Here is a 9405-nt window from a genome sequence, read left to right as displayed (position 1 = left end):
GTTGGAATATTAACAAATTAAAGGCAAAGATATTTTAATGACGTTGAGTTTACCAATTAAGTGGACCTGGGGGGCCGCTAGCCCGGATCCCTACAGTTACAGTACTATGGATGGAGGCTCAGTAAGGCAGTGGTTCTCAACCTGTGGGTCAGGAGTCAGGACCCTAGGGGGGTCCCCAATTTATTTTGGGGGGTCCCCAGATGATTAACGTAATGTGAAACATTGTTTTCCTCAATTAACAAGAAACCAACATACAGTAAGTGTATAGACAGTATCTGCACATTTCTAAAGTGACAATTTAAGGACATTTAAGACTCTTTTATAAAATAAAATAAAAAACATTCTCCATGTTGTCAAATATTAGAGGCAGAAATTGTGAAAATAGCCGATCTACATGCTCACAACGCCTCGCAACGCGAGGCGTTGTGAGCATGTAGATCTGCTGTTTTCACAATAGAACCGTGTTAAACAAAATGTAATGCCCCAAGTCTAACAATACAATAACAAGTGCTCGTCAGGGTGGAGGGGTCCCCAGTTCAAATATGATTATTTTGGGGGTCACAGCTCGAAAAGGTTGAGAACCACTGCAGTAAGGTGAGAACGTGTATGCTCATAAAAAGAGATCAAAGATCATAAATAATGTGGTAGCCAGCCGTGCTATTTAGAATGTGGATGTTTACACATTTGGCAGTTGACCAAAACTGAAGACTGTGACATTCAGCTGTTTATTGGTGCCTAGAAATGAATTGACAGGAACCAAAAGATTGATCCCAACACAGAAGTAGATTCTGTTAAATATATTAGACACAGCCTTCATGTTAAACACAACATTTTCATCTGTGAAACCAGCTAAACAACCACTGAGTAATGCAAAGCTTTGCTATTATGTAGCCATGTGTTGCATCTCCTTCCCCTCTCTGAAATAATTGTTGCTGAAAAATCCACACTTTAATAAACATACGTTTTCTATGTAGAAGACTTAGCCGGATGGATGAATGGATTGAATTTGACTGACATCTCGATAGCTTTTCTCTGTAGAGAACAGGTGGATTTACTGTATAGCTAAGCGGTTGATCAGCCTTCATTACAAACGGGCCACAGGGTTTTCTATAGAAACTCACAGCAGTTCTATTGTTACCCCTATTACTATTATTATTATCATCATCATCATCATCATCATCATCATATTAATGACACTTTAAATGTTGTCAGAGTGATGTTTGATCTCTTAACCTTGAGATCATCAGATGAGGATTTGAACCCAGTTTTGTCATTTCACTAACAGCTGCACTAAAGCATCATGTCCACTAGGGGGCAGACATGCATCTACTTGGTCAGATATGTGTTAGAGATTTATACCAAGATCATTGAAGCAATGTCATTGGGTATTCAGGTGTCAATCAACTCCAGACAAGAAGACAACCTAGCCTAGCAGTTACAATAGGGGGTGGGGCTAAAAGAAGCAGGAAGAAAAACAATCTGACAGTGCAACCACGCGTTGAAAACAGAGATGTTTATGAATTAAATAATCTGGTAAATGTTGTCACCAAATGAAGCAGGCCAGGGATAATAAACCGGTGTGGATATATCAGCATGTTAGTGTGTTTGGAGCTGGGTTTTCACTCAGTATTTCTACCATAACCAGCTGACATTAATAACTACAAAGATGGACTGTTAGTCAACTAACTGTGTGGCTGGTTAGTTGACCAGCCACTTATAACACACTATCCTTCCTGGAGGAGAAGAGAGTGTGGGAGACATTTCAACAGGTTGCTGTGAGTATGAGACACTGTCTGATAATTCAGGCATAGAATGGCTGTGATGATATCACTTACATTTCACAATGTCACCGACACAGGAGGGCATAGCAGTGATCTATGGCATTATACTTTATATATAGCCTAATACATTAAATAAATGTAATATCACAGCCACTCTAGGATTACAGTAGGACCTTTAACAGTGTTGTGGTGTTTTGAATAGTGTGCTTCAGGACCTGCTACCAAAGATGTGCAGTAGAGGTGATCAGGACTTGTCACTGCATATCAGAGGATCCAGGTACAGGATCCAGGTACAGTCAGTCAGTCAGTCAGTCAGACAGACAGACAGACAGACAGACAGACAGACAGACAGACAGACAGACAGACAGACAGACAGTCATTACTGGGTTCTCCAGCTCAACCCTCGTCTTGTTAGGAAACTGGTGGCAGGCAGCAGTCTGTCTAAAGTTTTCAGTTCAGTCAGAGGAACTCTGAGCACAGGCAATACTTTCATTGAGGGTTAAAAATCCAAGCATTCAGGACAATGTTATTGTTACTATTGGTTGGTTGAAATGTCACTGATGTGATAGGCCTGTCGTATGATATAATCGGCATCATAATCGTCTCCATGTTACAAAAAATATACAGTAGCTATGTACCGGTATATCTGATCTTTAAGCTCACATTGCATCGCAATGCGACACGTTGTGAGCTTGTAGATCGGCTATATCCGCTACTTTAAATTTTGACTATAAAATGATTAAATATGGCCTATTTTGGCCGTAGCATTATTTATTTTGAAAAGCTAAACAGAAACATAATTTATATATTCCTTCCAATGTTCAAAGGACAAATTCAATTAAATTGTTGTGCAATTATTCTTATGACAATCAATCATCAAGTGAAATGTCACGATGGTGACACTGATCTAGGATCTGATCCTTATCAAACTCCTTACTACCAGTAAGACACCCTAAAGGCGAGAAGCGAGGTTGACACAATATGTCCATATGGGTATTCCCAGATATGGGCTAGTGATATCGATATATATCGATGACATCAGGGATCTTCATATATGGGCAATGGGCATAATAGGGATTGTGGGGAATACTCATATATGGACTTTTACATAGGTGATGTCACCTGTGATATCACCTGTGATGTCACAGTGATGTGTAAAGGGAACCAACCCATAGACTATAAAAATGTGTACACACACACTGACACACACAGACAGACACACGGAGACAAGCTGTGACATTTCTCATGGTAAACTGCGACCTTTGGTCGCAAATTAAATGCGACCTACGGTCGCAATTTGTTGATTGTAACTCAACAGTTTTTCTCTCTCCACTCCTCTACCACTCAGGTTGAAGAGGGCATCGCTGCATGTCTGGCTGACATCTCACAGTGGATGTTTTCTTCTCGCCACCTCAAGCTGAACCCAGACAAGACTGAGCTTCTCTTCTTCCCAGGTAAGTCCTGCCCCAAGTGGGATCTCACTGTTTGCTTCTCTGGTGACTTCGGTTCCAACAGCCAAGAACCTTGGTGTTGTCCTGGACAGTCATTCATTCATTTAGAGCCTTGGTGTTGTCTTGGACAGTCAGCTCTCATTCAAGGCACACATCGCAGAGGCCACTCGGTCCTGTAGGTTTACTCTATATCAAGGGTCCCCTAACTTTTCAGGCTGTGACCCTCAAATAATCACATTTGAACTGGGGCCCCCACCACCCTGACAAGCACTTTGAATTGTAGGCATTACATTTAGTTTGACTCAGTTCCACTGATAAATATTGTGAAAATAGACGATCTACAAGCTCACTTGTATTATGCCAGTTGATAACTAGAGAGCCTTTGTCCTACTCCTCCCGCCTAATACTCCCAGCTGACAGGTGCTGCTCCCCCCCCCCCCATCCCATCCCATAGGAGTACATGCAGTGACCATTATCACCCTCCTCCCCGCCCGGCTTCTCTCCCCTGAACACGGGCCCGTTGTGTTCATGCAGACGTGCGACAAAGCCGGATGCACCATGTGGATTCAAACCTTAATATTATAACTCTATGATTCAAACCCACAACCTCCACGGTAATGGATGTTTGCCTCTTTCTCATGTAATATCTGGCCAATTTGGTATTAAAAAGGCCTTAAAATCATTGAATTGTAACGTAAGAAATGTGCTGTATACACCTATACTGTATGTTGGTTTGTTTTACTGTTGAGTGAGAAAACAGTGTTGCACATTAAGCTAATCATCTGAAGACAGCCCTCAAAATAATCTGACAGCCAGTTTGGGAACCACGGCTCAGTAACATTGTAAGGTTCAGACCCTTCCTCACCCAGGAGTCAGTCCAGCAGGCCAGCTCCTTATCCTGACCTCAGTCTCGACTACTGCTAGTGTAAGGGTCGATCCATACCGTTATAAGGAGCCTAACAAAGTTCGGTTCGGCAGTAGGCGAACCCAAATATGGTTCGCATCTCCCGGTTCGGGGGGCGTCAACCGACTAAATTCGGCTCTACGGTGCTGACGAAATGTTGTGACCTCCCGACTTAATTTCGGTACTCAGCGGTGTATTCAAATTCATTCAGCCCGGCTTCAAGTGCATATTCTCGGCTGTAAATCCAAGGAAACAGCGGTCGTTTGGGAGGGAGACACGCCGACTTCCAAATACTTGTGTGGCCGTGTGTTGGGCATCGCAGAGCGGATACAGCTGCCAGCTCTGGAGACGAGTGGTGGACTGGGAGGCGCGCGCGCGAAACAAACACACACACACACACACACACACACACACACACACACACACACACACACACACACACACACACACACACACAGCTTTGGTGCATGTCTTGCTAGTGCTACTCGCCGACCGTTTTAAAGAGAAAAGAAAAGCATAGACACAACTTTGCTAATGTTCCGTGTTGTCCACGACGAGTTGTGACTGCGTGATGATATGCATGCAGCAAGAGAGGCGGCCGCGGCGCCGGCACGTCTATAATGTGAGCTTGTAGATTAAATGTTTTCGACGTTTGTGAGAGGGAGAAAGAGACCTATGGAAGAGACCCCGTGTCCCCGTCACTGGTGCTGCTGCCTGCTACTCACTGGACTTCAAGTCATTCAACGTGCAGCAGCGCCAGGGCAAGTCAAATATGTATCGGCCCTGCAATGCTCATTCATCGGTCACAAACGTTGTCATGCCACTGACCTCCAATATTTACAAGCGACTTCGGCACTAGCCGTTAAGAAAGTATAGATGAACTCCCCCCGAACCTAAATAATTTCGGGTCGGGGAGCACTCCCGAACCGAAATTAGTTAGGCTCCTTATAATGGTATGAAACGACCCTAACTCTCTCCTCACTGGCCCTCCCAGCATGTTTGTGCAATGAAACCAGCCAAAGCTTTCACTCTAGGACAACATCCGGGACAATGCTCCACACGTCCCGGACTCTTCTCCCTGTCCTGGCTCACAAACTGTCGAACTACAGTAACTCTCCATTGCAGTTAGAACCGCAGACTCACTCCTGACTTTCCATCGTAATCAGCCCTTAACACTTCACTCAGTGTTTCCACCATAACGAGCTGACATTAGTGACTACAGAGTGGGCTGTGGCTGCTCCACTAACACAGTGGTTCTCAACCTGTGGGCTGGGACCCCCAGGGGGGTCCCCACATTTTTGGAGGGGGTAAAAAAGCGCCTATGCTTACCTCCCCCCTGACCTGTCTACTGTAAATACCAATATCAATATTATTGTATCAAAATGAATTAACTATACTATAAAAACTGGTCAAACATTGGCCTAATTGTGAAATAATATAAGAAAGAGGCAAACATTTTGAAAATAGACGATCTACATGCTCACAACCCCTCGCAGCGTTATAAGCTTGTCGATCTGCTATTTTCACAATATTTAATAACTGTGGAACCGAGTCAAACTAAATGTAATGCCTCAACTCCTGCAATTCCAAGTTCTTGTCAGGGTGGGGGGTCCCAGTTCAACCTATGATTATTTTGGGTGTCACGGGTGAGAACCACTTGACTAACAAACTAGCCTGGAGGAGAAGAGAGCGTGTCCCTTCCACATTGTGCTGGTCATTCTTGTGTTTTTGTTACTTACTGTGTGCATGTGTGCGTGTGTGTGTGCAGCTCAAACTCTGCATGCACACTCCCAGTAGGTCAAGGAAGAACCTCTGCCCCAAATTGAGTATAATTGTGTTGTTATCAGACTATTTTACTAAAACAAAGTAAAACCATGTCTGTGAGTGTACTATGGTATATGCTGTATAGCAAATGGCAGCAGGTCACTGATTATAAAGGAATGTGAGTTACAACTTCTTTAAACACAGGCGTACTTTAGAGTTACAATCTGAATCACTCACAAAAGGCCGTTCTCCTCCCATTAAGATTTGAGGCCGATTTAGACCTCCTAAATCAGGGGTGTCCAAACCTTTTTCAAATGGGGCTACATTAGAAAATATGAAAACACCAAAGACTATATCTCCTGACAAAATGTGCTTTTGGTCGGACCATAACTATCATCATCACTATTTGATATCCGGGGTCTTTTGCCAGGTGTGTGCTCTGAACAAAACACAAATAACTCACAATAGAAAATCAACAAAGTAGCCTTTCTTTGACCCCTTCAGATTGAGACAGGAAACAAGGAATCCTGAGTAATTATACTATAAAATTTGTCTTTGGATGGATTATAGTAGATATAACTGTCTATAGCTATAGTATCTGATCGTTATTCTACTGTTGAAATGAATGGATTATAAATATAACTTTGCATCAGTTAATGACCTTTGTGTTTGACCTTCAGGGTGGATCCACTGTTGACTGTTGAGGGAGTGGATCAGGATCCTGATGCAACTCCACCTTCTCTACTAGACCACACCATGTTAGTGTTACCAGAGGGTGGGAATTTAACCCACACACCATACAAATATATCCTAACACCACAAGAATTTACCCTAACATCAAAGGGCCATTCACACTATAACTATGACCATATGGTTCACCATTCTATTTCATAGTGCTCAGTGTGAACTGCCCTTAACACCACAAAACAACTCTTTTGGGACATTAAAAATGGGTTCTATACGTCCATATTGTTAATGTTATTTTAATTTAATGGTTAATTGGAAATGTTATTAATTAATGTATTATTGATTGTGTTTTCCTGTAATAATTATATCTGCTCTCCTCCCACGCGCACACACACACACACACACACACACACACACACACACACACACACACACACACACACGCTACTCAATGGAAATCCTATTGACAGGCGTTTATTAATATACATTTGTGTCAATAAAGAAATTTAATCAAAACCCACCTTGTCGTGTTTTTTGACGACATAGGGTTAGTTAGGTTCATGTTTTTGATAGTATTATTACAGTAGCCTATATGTTGTGTCCTCTGATATGAGATTTTTTTATGTTGTGTCCTATGATATGAGTTTTTTTTACTATATATAGAGGGTATGTGCATGACATCATCATCCTACCCGGAAGTTATGCGGGAACGCCTATTGAGTGGCAAAAACTACTTTCTGGCCTTGACAGCCCATACATCCAAACAGAAAGGTCCTATCTGATTGCATTAAACGACATTAAACAATGTTACACTTACTTTGCCACTCACATTGACACTCAATTTGCCATTCACTTCATGCATGCGCATAGCCTTTATTAATGGTTGAGGTGAGGTTTTTATGTTGTAACAAAGACATGGAATGGAAGTGTTTGGAATCTATTTTATGTAGGTCAAACAGGCAGAATGCTGTAGAATCAGTTAAAAAAACAGGATGCTGTCTAAAATCTGTAAAAAAAAACTGAATGCGGTTGATAACTATGTGGCTCAGCTTATAATTGTTCATTAATGTGATATGCTGCATGCCATGAGTGATATTCTTTCAGTTAAACATTTACGTTTGGGTGTAGTACGACACCGCCTGAAACTTTATAGCCATTACTTATTTGAATGTAAAGACCAAAATGTATGTAAAAACTAAAAACCATTTTTGGTAACTTATTTATTATTATGGTAAATGGTTCATTTATATAGCACCTTTCTCCAATGAGCTTTATGATGGAAAAAACTGAACACCACATTAAATATGCGAATATTTAAATATTTGTATGTTTTTACATGTCGTCTCTTGCTTCGACTTTAAAAATGACCTAAAATATAAATTTCATGTGAAAGACCTGGTGGTGTAAAGGTAAAGCACAGGACTTGTAAGCAGAAGGTAAATTATTTTGTTTGCTTTTCCCCTTCTCTGCCCCTTTTTCTCTTCCTCCTTTCGTTACCGCTAGCTTGGGCTGTTGCTAGCGGAACCTTGTTAGTGTCTTTTACCATTTTCCGGGGATTTGCCAATTTCTCTTTTACCATCTTTCGGAATTTTCCATTTTACCATCTTTCGGGATTTTTCTTTGCACAATTTTCTCTTTTACCATCTTTCAGGGTTTCTTTGCATGATTTTCCCTTTTACCAACTTTTGGGGTTTCTTTGCATGATTGTCCCTTATACCCTCTTTCAGGGTTTTTCCTTGAACCATCTTTCAGACTGTTCCTTCACCATTGGTGAGGTTTGAACTTGCAGTCTTTGAACTCTGAGGCGTTTTTCTTAACCGCTTTACCACTGTGGTTCATACTTGATCTGTTGTCTTGCACGTTGTTAAGTGAAAGATCAGAGGTAACGGTACAAGAGCCAGGTAAAACTCTGGAAAATCCCTGATTTGGGTTTGAACTAGGAACCTTCTACTTGTTGGCCCAGTAGCTTCTCCACCACACCACCGTGGCTCATACAGTAGTTGTTCTCTTGCACAATTTCAACTAAAGATTAATTAAAGGTATAGGAACAAGGTAAAAATGTAAATAACATCCTTGATCTATGCCAGGGTTGATCTAGTTACCTCCTGGCCTTAAGGCTTTTGTCTTATCCGCTAGTCTATGAAGGTTTACTTTAAATTTCACACATTCTCACTAAAAGATTAAATAAAGGTGCAAGAGTGAGATAAAAGCTAGAAAGGTTCTTTGCTGGATTTGAACTAGGACCCTATGGATTGCCAGTCAGGGATCTCACCACTGCACCACTGGAATCATGACTATATTTTCTTTCAAGGTTAGATAAAGCTAAAAGAACTAGATGAAATAAGGAGAAAATTCCATGCTGGTTTTGAACCCAAAACCTCCTGCTTATAAGGGTGGCATTTTAACCTCTACACTATTGAATTTAATATCTGGTCTCTCCAATTATGCAGTTTTTAATGAAAGACACAAGTCACAAGAGCCAGGCAAAATATAGGAAATGTTCTTGCTGGTTTCAAATCAAGAACATCCTGATTATCCACTGCATCAGAAAGCTAAATAAAAAGAGGAAATAAAATAAGATAGAATAAATAAACAACAAATGGTTCTGCTTGTGGTAATGCCGGTTCAAACTTGAAAAATACACCAAGCAGCTTTGAACCCAGAACCTTCAGATTGTAAGACCTGTATCTTAACCACTGCTCCACAATGGCTCATCCTGGTGAGATTTCTCACATGTTCTTCATTAAAAGATTAGATATAGGTAACAGCGCCAGATAAAACTGACAGAAAAATCTTTACCAGGATTGAACCAACAACC

This window comes from Nannobrachium achirus (assembly GCF_963921795.1).
Source record: "Nannobrachium achirus genome assembly, chromosome: 19".
Lineage (NCBI taxonomy): Eukaryota > Metazoa > Chordata > Actinopteri > Myctophiformes > Myctophidae > Nannobrachium > Nannobrachium achirus.
The sequence above is the reverse complement of the archived record's forward strand: the minus strand, read 5'-3'. Positions refer to the sequence as shown.